Source organism: Schistocerca nitens, chromosome 4, assembly GCF_023898315.1.
Source record: "Schistocerca nitens isolate TAMUIC-IGC-003100 chromosome 4, iqSchNite1.1, whole genome shotgun sequence".
Lineage (NCBI taxonomy): Eukaryota > Metazoa > Arthropoda > Insecta > Orthoptera > Acrididae > Schistocerca > Schistocerca nitens.
In genome coordinates this window covers 392,521,550-392,536,330 of record NC_064617.1, presented here as the reverse complement: position 1 = coordinate 392,536,330, position 14,781 = coordinate 392,521,550, and the positions used below count along the sequence as shown (strand labels likewise).

The 14,781-nt window shown below is 44.7% G+C and overlaps 1 long non-coding RNA gene across 1 annotated transcript in view; it reads right to left on the bottom strand.

The window, feature by feature from the left end:
• Positions 1-2,457: 2,457 nt before the first annotated feature.
• The window catches only part of LOC126251540 (uncharacterized), a 348,761-nt gene continuing 336,437 nt past the window's right edge, over positions 2,458-14,781 (bottom strand). The window contains exon 3 of the long non-coding RNA XR_007545753.1: positions 2,458-2,580. This is a non-coding gene — a long non-coding RNA (uncharacterized LOC126251540). The remainder of the gene's footprint in view (positions 2,581-14,781) is intronic.

Below are 14,781 nucleotides of genomic sequence, written 5' to 3'. Positions count from 1 at the left end.
GATAACTGCATCATCGTACGACACTTAATTCAGGAGATATAATGTCGTAAACATTGAGCTGTGCGAAAATGAAACTGCAGGATGAAATTCGCTAGACGTAGAGGTGAAATTTATGTACAAATAGGCGTGAAATACGGTAAATATGTTTGAAATATATTTTATACGTGCGTATGAGGGCAGAGCCACGGGTTAAACGCTCATCCTAAACCCCTGGAACGACGTCAGTCAAATTTGGAAGGCATATTAATCACAATCTGGAAAGAAGTGCTGCAGGGGTAAGAACCACGAGACTCCTATTGGGGTGAGTATGATAACGTGGAGAGAGAGCGGAGTATGATGAGACGGAGAGACAACGAAGTGGAAGGAGGTGACAGGAAGACGAGGAGATAGATGGAGACAGGGGAGGGAAAAGGACAGAGAAAGGAAAGAGGAAGAGATGGACAGAGACATGGCGAGGAAGAGATAGACAGAGTGATGCAGGAGAAGGAGATGAACAGAGGGATAGGAGGAAAATGGACACCGTTAGGGAAGAGGAGGAGATGGAGACACAAAGGGAAGAGGAGGAGATGGACAGACAAAGGGAAGAGGAAGAGATGAACACAGAAAGGAAAGGGGAGGAGATAACCAGGGAGAGGGGGAGGAGGAGATGGGCAGAGAGAAGGGGTGGACAAGATGATGGAGAAGAGATGAAACTAGAGGGGAAGGACGAGATGGATCGACAGAGAGGGAAGAAGCAGATAAACAGAGGAGGGAGGGGCAGATTGACAGAGAGAGGGGGCAGAGGAGATGGGCAGAAAGAGGAGCAGGAGGAGGTGGACAGAGAGTGGAGTATGTAGGAACTGGACAGTGACAAGGGGTGATGAAGGTGAATAGAGAGAGGGGGAAGGACGAGATGGACTAATAGAAGATTGTAGTAAATACTTGCCCGAGAAACGCCAGGTACTGAACTTGTTTCACTTTGTTTCAGTATCGTTGTTCTGATTTTGTTGATATTTGTCGTATAACCTCTCTTCAAGATACTACATATGCTACTCAACTACTCTTCCAAGTAGCCCTTTGCCGTTTTTATATGAGTTATCGGTCTTCTGATTGGTTTGATGCGGCCCGCCACGAATTCCTCTCCTGAGTCAACCTCTTCATCTCTGAGTAGCATTTTCAACCTACATTCTCAATTATATCTCTGTCTTCCTCTACCGTTTCTATCCTCTATGGCTCCCTCCTGTACCATGAAAGTTTTACCTGACGTCTTAACAGATGTCCTATCATTCTATTCCTTCTTCATGTCAGTATTTTCCATACTTCCTTTCCTCGCCGTACCCTTTCTGCACAACGCCCATGGCGGAACCCATGCCTACTAGACAATAGGACACATACCGAGCCGGCCGGTGTGGCCGTGCGGTTCTAGGCGCTTCAGTCTGGAACCGCGTGACCGCTACGGTCGCAGGTTCGAATCCTGCCTCGGGCATGGATGTGTGTGCTGTCCTTAGGTTAGTTAGGTTTAAGTAGTTCTAAGATCTAGGGGACTGATGACCACAGATGTTAAGTCCCATAGTGCTCAGAGCTATTTGAACCATTTTGACACATACCGAACTGAGGTGGCTGATATGCTAATCATTTCTGCAGAACATCCTAATGTACATGTCCTGTGAATGTGAACGTCCTATCTCAAGTCGTTCAAGGTGTTCTGTTTTTTTTTTTCTGAAAATGAATATACTTACCTTATATACATTACGAATCACTACTTGCATCAGGTAAAAATCATCCTATTGTTTGAAATTACATAAAGTCGACCCAATACAGAAAATGAGGAAATGAGTTATGTTCGTTGGTGATGGCATTCCTTGTGTTATACGAGAAATTCCAAAAGTTCTCTCTTCAAACAGAAATGTTTGCAGTGAACCCACCAGAACTATAGAAGAGATTAAACTGCAGGACTGCGTCTTTCTGTGGTCTGCTGTTACTTCCGTAACAAAAACAAACAAATGGGTTTACGTTAACTCTTCTTATACTGAACTCTATGAGTGATCTGTTACCTGCTACGACGCAGCACCCGCTAGATGAGGTTCTGGAGCCATCCGCTACACTTTATTAAAACGCTGACTTTCATTTCGTCACAGTAGATTTTTTTCGATTATCACGTCTGTACTTGCTTGAAGCAACTAGTGGGGGCCCAACATTAGAATATCTGGACATTTAACACGAGCTTTAGAGGAAAGAAGTCTTCATATATTTGTCTTAAAATTTTTATTTCAGTCGTGATATAGACTACCGTTAGTGATAAGTATTTACACGGTCGTGTTCTGCGTTTAGTTTTGGGTTAGCAGTCATTATTGTGAGGTAGACAACATCTATTTATACTGCCTTAAATTTTGTTTCCGTTGATGATAGTAAGGTTGGTATTTCTGATCATGTCGACGATTTTAATCTCTTTCAGAAGCAAGCTGCAATACTCTATTTCGATGATGTAGCTTGCGGAACAAGTGTGACGTACCTGTTGTCTTGTAGCACTCACAGCCTCGCAACACCCGGAACATCCACAAGGGCGACAGTCATGCATTTTTAGTGTAGGGTATTCCAAGCCTGAAAAAGAGAAAAATATTTATTAGTAAACGTGTGATTTTCTCAACGTATATTACGTACAGGAAATTCTCAGATGAGTCAGTATACCGTTGTGGCAAACGTGTCTGTACAGGGAGCTGAGCTAAGTTATGCCGGCCGGAGTGGCCGTGCGGTTCTAGGCGCTACAGTCTAGAACCGAGCGACCGCTATGGTCGCAGGTTCGAATCCTGCCTCCGGCATGGATGCGTGTGATGTCCTTAGGTTAGTTAGGTTTAAGTAGTTCTAAGTTCTAAGGGACTGATGACCTCAGAAGTTAAGTCCTATAGTGCTCAGAGCCATTTGAGCCATTTTGAGCTAATTTGCTATCAGCTGCACTGACTGACTAATGGTCAATCATTGTGTCTGGTGACGACAACTCAGTCTGCTGTCGAAGTATTGTGCCCCTCTGTCATGTCGATATGGTCTTCCGCGGGTAAGTAATTATATTTTGGCAAATGCTGTAAATATATTTTACCCTTGATTTTCTGTGTTTGTCAGTATTTCAGTATCCTGTTTCATCTGGACATAGAAAACAAAAGGTAACACATGCGGTATACATATACTATTCTTAAACTAGACTCAGTTCAGTCCTGTGGACTGCAAAGGAAAGTCACAAAGGACTCCGTTGTCCGAGCGAATCGATTGTCAAATACGCTATGACTGAAATCATTCCAAAAGCTGGTTGCCTATAGTCTCTCATCATGCTGGTTGTGTGTGTCCCGAAGCTATTAAGAACGTACGTTTCACTGTCTCTGATGTTTCCAACTTTCAGCGAACTTTGATGGTTAAAGCTTTGAGGTTACGAAAACAGTAACTTCCTACTGTAGTTTCGTAATTAATGCATTAAAAGGCCAGGAAAAAAAAAAGCAAATCAAGCGGCTGCTCTGGCGTAAGTAGAGCATATCATCTGTATGAAATATCACTACATCTACATCAACTGACATACTCCGCTAGCCACCAAGCGGTGTGTGACGGAGGGCACAATTCGCGCCAAAGTCATATTTCCCTCTGTTCCACTCGCTGATCGCGCGAGGGAAAAATGACTGTCTGAACGCCTCAGTATGAACTCTGATTTCCCTTATCTTTGAATTGTGATCATTGCGCAATTTGAAAGTTGGTGGTAATAATATATGCTCTACATCCTCGGCGAAGATCGGATTTCGGAATGTAGTGAGCAGCCCCTTCCGTTTAGCGCTTCGTCTATCTGCAAGTGTACCCACTTCAAACTTTCTATGAGATTCGTAACGATCTCGCGATGGCTAAATGTACCAGTCCCGAATCTTGCCGCTCTTCTTTGGACCTTTTCAATCTCTTGAGTGAGAGTCAACTGGTAAGGGTCCCATACAGACGAACAATACTCTAAGACTGGACGAACTAACGTATTGTAAGCAATTTCCTCTGTTGAACGACTGCATCGCTTCAGGATTCTACCAATAAACCGCAATCTAGAATTCGCCTTGCCCGTTACTTGTGTAATCTGATCGTTCTGATCATGATTGTTAAGAGGCAACTGATACGACAGCAATTACGTGTAGTTTATAAGACAAAACTGTTCGATACAGAGAGGGATGACACTTAGCTGTAGTACACAATATCGCTAAGTGATACGGTATGTCGAAAATTCAAGAAATAAGTTACCAAAGAAAACAGACATAGAGGAAATAGGCGTAGATTTAAACATCAAGATTAAAAATACTAAATGATCTGCTAAATATTGGCAACACATCAAGATCAACGCCCTGAACGGACTAGACGAGTCGAACAATGGTTGCAATGTACTAGTCGCAACTTTCTATTAACGGTAACATGGAAAGCAGAGTTCTCAGATTTTATTACTTTGTTGTCAGTTGATATATACTGAAATCTATGTGCTTAAAAATGTTACATGCTGAAGCTAACGATGTGTACGACAGCAAAGACATTGCTCAAAAATTATCACCTCGAACAACATAGTCGTCTGCTCCAGTAAAAAAAAAAAAAATTTTGGATGAGTAGGTATGCAGGGATGATTGGATACGTGAGTTGTTCCTATGTCATAAAAATTTATCACTAAGAATACACTGATTGCTAACTACTGATAACAAAAATTGCATGTTGCTATCCGTCCATCAACACTACCGTTGAAAGTGTACTGAACTCCAGTAAATAAGCGCAACGGACAAAAAATAATCACGCCCTGGGTATATCAAGCTAATACTTTTAACACCGCCTCCACCCTTCGTAGTGACTTCATTCCGGTGAGGAAGAGCGTCCTCGAGTATCTTCAGGCATTTCATATCCAGTTGAAGCCGCTCATTATCACTCAGAGCTACCAAATTTCTAGTACGTTGATTGCTACGTTTAATCCGCTGTTCCACTGTTTTTATGGGATTAAGACCTGGTGAACGCGCAGGCCAGCCGAAGTGCTACAGGGTGTCTTAGTGTTTGTCAAAGCTGAAACCTATGCGTGCTGCTGTGGAGACAGAGTTACTGCCGTCTTAGAAGACGGGGGTGTCCTCAACAAACTCATCCTGAATATGTAGATCACTGAGAATGTTGAAATAATCATCCTGATAGCTTTATTGATCGAATCCTACCTTTCGAGACCATTACCTCTGAGTGCTATCAGATACTAGGTAGAACCCCCGCCCCCTTATCATCATCAGCATTAAAACCTAACTAAACTTAAGAATGAAAAAGAACACTCTCACTTTCGAAATGACGGAAGATAAGTAATGTTTAGTTTTTGTAGGTGTTTTATTAAACCCCGAACAACAGAGTCAGTTAGGCAATAAGTACTGGTTGGTTCTAAGAACTACTTTCTTATTGAATGATGAAGAAATTCCGTATGCATCTCGAGTGCTACCTACAAGTCCTTCCCAGAGAAAAAGTTGACTGTCCACAAGTAGGGTAGACACTTGTTACAAAACATGTTTCTTCTCCACCACTCGTCTCCCTAGCGACACTTGCTTCACCCACACCCAGCACACCCATTTAAAACCGATCAAGTTAACGATGTGTGCACTACACTTACTGGTTGTAAAGCACTTGATTGCTGGACTTCTTACTTCTGCACTGGAAGAAATTGGAAGACTTCACAGAGCGATTGCTATGTGTCTGACTACTGCCACGAGTAATAATAATAATGCTGATAATGCACAGGCCGCACAAGAGTATACTAGCCATTACATAGTTACTGCTGCGTAGTGATATCAAGTAGTTTGTTTATTGTTTCGAAGTGAACGATGAAGCAGTTTCTGGTCCACTGCAGGAACGATCTACAACTCAGAAGGCATTTTCATGAGACATTTAAGAATATGTGATAGACACTCCTAAATTTCATTGTCATAGGTGCATTGTACACAAGATGTCTGTTGTGAGTGGAATGTGTACGCAGTATTACAGTCTTACGAAATAGTAATAACAGTAATGATCTCTTAAACGTAATTTAACTTCGTGACAGAAACAAAACTAAACCCTTTTCGTTTCACCGCCCAGAAGATTTCATCTTATCCCTCAGTTACCCCAAGTTTGGGAACCACTCCTGACATCATTTGGAGGAGCCTATTCGCGACTCGTCTGACCACACTACACGCCTCCAGTCTGCTTCTATCCAGTTTCTCTGTTGTTTGGTCCACCGAAGACGTGCAGCTTTACGTGCCGCTGCGAGCAAGGGCCTTTTCCGAGGTACCCGACTCCAAATATCCTTTGCATGCAGAGCCTTTTCGGCGTGTTCACTATGAAACTGTTGAGAGGATCTGCATTCGCTGACAGTTGCTGTCACATTTGAAACGAACTGTTAAAAGACGCTACACTCGCCCCCAGTCCATGTCGGTTGGGAAATGTTTTCGCCCTCTGTTCTTAGGCGTTGTTGATTTGACTGCAGCTGGTACACCAATCGTTATAGACACGTTAGACGGCCCGCGTTGATAACCAATCGGGCAACTTTATTCCCGGTGTAGCCCAATACAGCAACTCCTTTTACTTTTCTGCCACGTTTTTACGTCGACTCATGTTTATGTGGTGATTCCATGCAACCCACTAGTATATTCACACTACTTCACTGCCACGACTTTCGCAAGCTTGGAGGACCACAAAACCGCTTCGTATCATTCCTGCACCATCTGCAACGCTCCAGAGCGGCCGTGTGCTCCTTTAGGGGAGAGTGACTCATCTTATCCGACGAGAACGTAAGTAACATGATCGAAAAAAAAAAAAAATGAACACCTCAAAGGAAGGTCGTCGATACGCGAAATTACGACAGACGCACAAAGAAAACATACAGTTACATTTTATGTAATTCATATGTCACGGAACACGAGTCTAGCGGTTCTGGCGCTGCAGTCCGGAACCGCGGGACTGCTACGGTCGCAGGTTCGAATCCTGCCTCGGGCATGGGTGTGTGTGTTGTCCTTAGGTTAGTTAGGTTTAAGTAGTTCTAAGTTCTAGAGGACTTATGACCTAAGATGTTGAGTCCCATAGTGCTCAGAGCCATTTGAACCATTTGAACGGAACACGACATACAGGTTAGACAGCTGAATCCTGACATCGGGAAGATGGACGGTTAGTAGACCCAGTACTGTTTTCATGGACTATCAGGCACCTATAATGGCCTACAACGATCTTTTCACTTATTCGGTAACACCGGAAAAGGCTACAGATGTGAAAATATCAAATATGGAAAGGAGTGTACGTGTAAAAGACATAGTATAATACTTGTGCAGATAGTTTTATCCTTGAATATGACGTAGTGAGTGATTCAGCTAAAGTGTTCATCTGACAAACTGTAGGCACCGTTTGAGATATCGTAAATGAATTCTGAGAAAGTCCTCAATAAACGACGCATACTTTCTTTTCACAGCCTTATCAGTTACAGAGGTACAGTGTTGGTATCAAATTCGTATTTTTAAATGAACTATAGTCATTTCAGATGTTAGTATCTTAGTTTCACAGCAGACGATTTCAACATAGTTTGAGCGTTTAATGTCCGATTACTAGTTTAAGAGAAATTAAAGTATTTAGAATGGGGTGTCTATCGGTTTTGATTATGAAACCAATTGCTTTCTTACGCGGAAGTTCGTGATTTCATACCTAGGTAAGGAAATTCGTCACGTGTGTAAGGAAAAAACAGTGTTGCACACCCACGACATCGGTGTAACAGGGGCACAGAGGAAATGTAGTTTTCGTTCTGTCTCTGTCGTTCACGATTATAAGGTTAGTTTGGATACGAACAAGCAGGAGGAACGCGAAAAGAACAGTTGTGTTGTACGCAAAAAGGTATTCCGACAGACGATGACCCACAGGAACTGCAATTCAGCATATGTACACAACACTGTTACTGCAAGAGTACTGCAGCACTACGCAGAGGGTAAGAAGCAAGAATGCAGCAAGCGGAGGGAAGACAATACACTGGAAGATAAAAAAAAAAAGACACACCACGAAGGAACTGCCCGAATGGGACAGAAACCACCAGATCTGGTGTACAGACAACAGATGATTACAATTTCAGAGATGCTGGATGATTTATCTAAGAGACAGAGCTCCAGGAACTGAGCAAGTCAGTAACTCGCTGGTCCACATCTGGCAGTTATGGAAAGCAGTTGGCATTGATTGATAGAGTTATTCGGTGTCCCCCTGAGTGATATCGTGCCAAATTCTGTCGAACTGGCGCGTTAGATCGTCAAATCCCGAGATAGTTGGAGGGCCCTGCTCATTATGCTCGAAACGTTCTCAATTGAGGACAGATACGGCGACCTTGCTGGCGAAGGTAGGGTTTGGCAAATGTGAAGACAAGCACTAGGAACTGTCGCCGTGTGTGGGCGGTTATTATATTGCTGAAATGTAAGGCCAGGTTGGCTTGGCATGAAGTGGAACAAAATGGGGTGTAGGGTATCGCCAACGTACCGCTCTCTTGTAAGGGTGCAACGGATGACAACCAAACGGGCCCGGCTGTGAGATAAAATGGCACACATGACAATGACTCCTGGTTGTCTGGACGTCAGGTTGGTATGCCACCGCTATGTGGGGCGCCTCAAGATACGCCCTCGCCGGCCGCGGTGGTCTAGCGGTTCTGGCGCTGCAGTCCGGAACCGCGGGACTGCTACGGTCGCAGGTTCGAATCCTGCCTCGGGCATGGGTGTGTGTGATGTCCTTAGGTTAGTTAGGTTTAAGTAGTTCTAAGTTCTAGGGGACTTATGACCTAAGATGTTGAGTCCTATAGTGCTCAGAGCCATTTTTGATACGCCCTCGCTAGTCATCGGGGCCAGAGGTGGATCACCGCGTTATTGACTTGGTCAATTTATGAAGGCCTTTCACTTGAATGAATTATCGAATCTTTCTCAAGCTGTAATGATTCGTTTGTCTGTACGTGTGCATCATATGTACCGATTTCCGCCTCATTCGGATATTTCCTTCGTGGCGCGTCGGTTTCTTTTATGTCTTTGAGCGTATTTTGATTCTGCACAAAAAAGTTACGTGGGGTTGTCAGGAGTAATGGGACATCCTGTATAACATGACTGCCTAGGCAAGAATGTGGACAAAAATGACAAGAAATTATTTCTATCACTTACATTTTCTCTTATAGTGTTTACCGTGTATCCCGTCTTGCATTTTCTGAAAACGCTTCCATTCTTCTGAGTATGTCTTCTTCCTCTCCCTCTAGAGCCGCCCACGCTGGTGTGTGTGTGTGTGTGTGTGTGTGTGTGTCAGAGGCACATTTCTTCTCCCCGGGCGACCGGAAGACGCCGGAACGGGATTCATCCCGACCATAATTTGTTGATCGCGTGCCACGTGAGAGGGTGAATGAATCCACGTCACAGGAGTTTAGGCCAAGTTCTGGTAACAGGCGAGAGGCGGAAATCGGAGCCGTGGCGGGCGGCGGGCGGCACGCACGGCGGGGCTCTCCTGCAGATCAAACCCATCCATTCGGCTGTCGGGCGCGCCGGCACTCTTGCAGATTGCGGCCGGCCGGCGTGCGCGGTTCGTGTCCCCCTCCCCGCGTGTTTACAAAGCGCCCTGTTTCCGCCGTCGCGTCCCAGCGCTTGCTCCTTGCCATTCCTTTCACCGTCTTCATCGCCATTCAGTGCGATCGTATATTGTAGGTTCTGGGATGCGGTTATCATATAAGCATTTAGTAGAATGTAGAGAGATGACAAGAGAGAGCTGACAAATGTGCAAGTGGGGGAGTAATTTTTGTGTCTAGATTCATACTGATCCCGAAAAAAAAGAAGTACGAATGTTAAGCTGCTTTTTTAATTCCGGGTGGTGGCGGCGGGGGTTGGGGGGAGGGGTGGGAAGGGGGGGCTAAGAAGGGGAACTCAGTGAGGACATTTATGTCCCATTGACCATTTACAAAAACTGTTCACAGTATGATCAAACTTATTCAGATTTGAAACTTCCTGACAGATTAAAACTGTGTGCCGGACCGAGACTCGAACTCGGGACCTTTGCCTTTCGCGGACAAGGTTCGCAGGAGAGCTTCTGTAAAGTTTGGAAGGTAGGAGACGAGGTAATGGCAGAAGTAAAGCTGTGAGGACGGGCCGTGAGTCGTGCTTGGGTAGCTCAGATGATAGAGAAGATCCAACAGAGAGCAGCGCGCTTCGTTACAGGATCATTTTTTAATCGCCAAAACGTTGCGGAGATGATAGATAAACTTCAGTGGAAGACTCTGCAGGAGAGACGCTGAGTAGCTCGGTACGGGCTTTTGTTAAAGTTTCGAGAACGTACCTTCACCGAAGAGTCAAGCAGTATATTGCTCCCTCCTACGTATATCTCGCGAAGAGACCATGAGGATAAAATAAGAGAGATTAGAGCCCACACAGAAGCATACCGACAATCCTTCTTTCCACGAATAATACGAGACTCAATTAGAAGGGAGAATCGGAAGAGGTACTCAAGGTACCCTCCGCCACACACCGTCAGGTGGCTTGCGGAGTATGGATGTAGATGTAGAGCACTTGCCCGCGAAAGGCAAAGGTCCCGATTTCGAGTCTCGGTCCGGCACACAGTTTTAATCTGCCAGGAAGTTTCATATCAGCGCACACTCCGGTGCAGAGTGAAAATCTCATTCTGGATTATTCAGATTTGTATGTTGTATGTACATAAATTACACAAAGACCAGCTTTCTAATTACAATCTTGTCTACCGATTTTTTATATAGTTTCTTTACTGTCGGTATTTTCGGCACTCTACTGTCAAAAATGCGTTGTCCTCGCTACCATTCATGGTGTTTCATACGCAGTGCTTCTTGAGCGATACATTTTTATTTCAATCTATACTCGAAAGAGCATAGTGTAGTCGTCTCTTTGAGATCCGTCCCTTAAAGAGTCCTGTTGCTTCTATGCCGAATGAACCAGAAGTCTAGGAGGGGGGCACGCTGAACCCTGGTTGGGAGAACTGTCAGTTTCGCCATTCACATGACGACCAAGGGAAGCTTGCCAAAGCGTTTGATGGGAAGTGGGAAATTGAAAATAGTTTCATTTATTTTTACGACAATGCCCAAGAGATAATTAAAATTTGTTCTGAGTGTCCAACTGAACCCCGATTGGGAGAGGAGGACTGCCAGTTCCGCCATTTGCATGATAACCTGGGAAAGATTGCCTGGGGTTTTGATGGGAGGTGAGGGATTGTAGCTAATTTCACTTATTTCGGGGACAATGCCCAGGACGTAAATAAATTTGGTGTATATGGGTGTCAAAGCCTATCGTTTTCGTATTAGCATATTTCAGTAGATCAGGAGTAGTACAGTTTGTGTCTTACCCAGGCTTTCAGAGCTTTCCTGCTAAATGTATTCTTTGTGTAATGAATAACTGTGAGTTTGAACTTTACGTCACAAATGTTTCAAGTTCCAAAGTATGTTGATGTTTTTTCTCTACGTTAACAGACATGCTGAATTTGATTACTCTTTAAAAATGGCTATGAGCACTATGGGTCTTAACTTCTGTGGTCATCAGTCTCCTAGAACTTAGAACTACTTAAAGCTAACTAACCTAAGGACATCACACACATCCATGCCCGAGGCAGGATTCGAACCTGCGACCGTAGCGGTCGCGCGGTTCCAGACTGTAGCGCCTAGAATCGCTCGGCTACTCTGATTACTCTTTAGTTAGAGAAAAACTTTGCGTATCTAATCGTGTAAAAGGACAGAACTGTAAGCACAGCAATAATGAACTACGTACATCAATGACGATAACAGTGCAACATCACTTCCAAAGACTAGCAATATTGCTGCTGCTTTTAACTCAGGAACGAACACCACAGATGAAATTTCTACGAAGCAAAAACATACCGGCATTTGTAGTGTCGCGCAGATAATCCGTAACCTAATTTTTCTTGACTGAATTTTGAGGATAATGTGCAGCTTGTATTCAGACTAATACAGTATATACGCTAGGGCTAGGTTTCTATACGCATTTTCCTGCCTGGTGGCAAAGACAAAAGAAGTGACTTATACGAAATGTGGAGAGAAACTAAATTTATGAATCGACAGTTCTGAAATTTGACTGCTACTGATTGGTGACTGATCTTTTTCTTCGATTAGCCTTCGGATAATTGTAAGAGAATAACTGCGTTTGCCTCAGTATTCTGCCGGATCTTATACCACTTGATCGATTTCTGTCATCACCTTCGCTATTTGAAGATTCGTCGTACACTCGTAGACATTCCAGGAATCATGGTTAACAGATAGTAGTGAAGACCAATTGGTAGCTGACTTGTCACTTCGAACTTTTCAAGCTGCAGTACGTACTACAAACGGTTAATACATTAAATTCGGTGGATCAGTGGTGACGTGCCGGATTACATATAAAAAGGTACTGGGTTCGATCCCTGCTTATTCCCAGGATTTTTCTGTCAGTTGCAGTTACTTTCATCTCTAGGAATGATTTGCGTATGTTAAAAATGCACATTGTACCGTGATTTGGAGTAGACATTAAGGTATAGGTGCCCGTATAACTGTCTGTCTGCGTCAGTTCAAACACCAAGGGCAAGCATATCATCTCAAATAAGACAATGCCTAGGTAAGCACTGCAGTGTGCAAACCAGGCATTGGAGCAACATAGCTGTATTTTACAAGCAAGTGGTCGTAATAATGACAATAGACAATGTTTACTCTGGGTGCTGTGATTGACCGGCCGGAGTGGCCGTGCGGTTCTAGGCGCTACAGTCTGGAGCCGAGCGACTGCTACGGTCGCAGGTTCGAATCCTGCCTCGGGCATGGATGTGTGTGATGTCCTTAGGTTAGGTTTAATTAGTTCTAAGTTCTAGGTGACTGATGACCTCAGAAGTTAAGTCGCATAGTGCTCATAGCCATTTGAACCATTTTTTTTTTGCTGTGATTGTCTTCAAATGTAAGTGTATCCGCGTAAACGTTGCGCCCCAAAACCGCAATAATGTTGGTGGGCAATGTCGCTGCAGACTCCGAGATTTGCGGGAATGAAATACAGGTGAGAGCAGGGCCAGAGTTGCAGACGGTGGCGCCCCAGGCCAGAAACTTTTTTGTAGACGCCAGTTAAGGCTAAAAGTGTCATGGAAGATATGTCACACACCACGTCTAGACATGCTCAAAAGCTAGCACACAAAATTCTTTACATATTCTGCTTTTTCTTTCCGTGCTAGCAGTGGTTGACGTCGGAACGATTTACATAAGCACTTGGTAGCTTATGGCATTTTACAGTATCTCTTCCACAGGATTATTTTGTAAACTGTTTCTCACTTGCACACTAGCAGTGTTTATGTCTGTTCGTTTGCTTTCGTTCACGTTTTCAGTGTTGACAACCTGTAAAACTACTTGTGTGTATGTGTGTGTGAGTGTGTGTGTGTATGTGTGTGTGTGTGTGTGTGAGAGAGAGAGAGAGAGAGTTAGAGTAAATTAGGAAAATTAACTTGTATTTTAGGCAGAGATGTTCAAAAAATTAAATGGCTCTGAGCACTATGGGACTTAACATCTCAGGTCATCAGTCCCCTAGAACTTAGAACTACTTAAACCTAACTAACGTAAGGACATCACACACATCCATGCCCGAGGCAGGATTCGAACCTGCGATCGTAGCGGCCGCGCGGTTCCAGACTGAAGCACCTAGAACCGCTCGGCCACCAGGGCCGGCGGTAGAGATTTGACAGGTGATTTGGCGGGGGCTAATTACGTTTTTTTTTTTTTTTTTTTTTTTGGGGGGGGGGGGGGATAGGTAGTTGGTGTTGGTGTAAATGTCCTGCAAAAGTTGAACGATTTGTCCTGTACTTCACGCTCTTTGTATATGGTGTCAAATGTCCTCCTTTAATCAAACTGCAGTAAGCTTAATACGGATAACCAATAGTAGCTGATTTTAACAGCTGTTGCGGTAGACGGGCATGCAAACAAACGTATCACAGCAAAGTGTGTTTCGGTACAGCTAGTAAAGAACAAATCATTAAATGAGCATTGTTCAGAGATGGTACTACGTCCGCAATTGAAGCTGTGACGGCGCAGACACGTTCCAGAGAGTACCGTCGCAGCGACGCTGCAACTACCGCCGATGTGGGTCCCACCAAACAACGATTTTGCGCGCGCATCGACGTATCCATTCGGCGCGCCAGCGACTTTAGGGCCCATCTGCCGTCTCGTTTTACGCCCCTAGCGCGGCTGGCGAGCTCTCTCCTTACAGATGTTTGCGACTGCGGATGTTTCCCCGTATACTGTGACATCTGACGCACGCCGTGTGCAGGCGTACTTTTGCGGCGCGCCTCGTCTTTCGTGTCGGCTCTAGCGGGGAGAAGACGCCGGCGCCTGCTGTCACGAACAGGCGCTGCCGAGAGCCGCCGCCGCCGCAGCGGAGGTTGCATTTGTCATGTGAGCTGCGATTTGCAAGCCTTTCCTCACTCCCGCGTTATCGCGTCGTGATGGAGATAGAATGTCTGAGACGAACCACTAGAAGCCTCTCCGTAATGTGAGCTGTGCCTCGCGCACGGCACTCCTTAGCAGCGGCGTTCTCCTTCGCTGCTGAGAGGTATCGACAACGTGGTTTTCGGCTGTCAAGACACGACTCGAGAGCTAACGCGATGACGCTAGCAGTTAACGGCTTCCGATTTTTGTAGAGAGCGCATTGTGCCGCGTACTGCATCTCACCAATACGTTATACGAGAGTCACTCCAAAAGAAATGCACACTATTTTTGTAAAAATACGGTTTTCATTCTGCATGTGTGAAAGTTTCAACCTGTTCCCGTGAGTG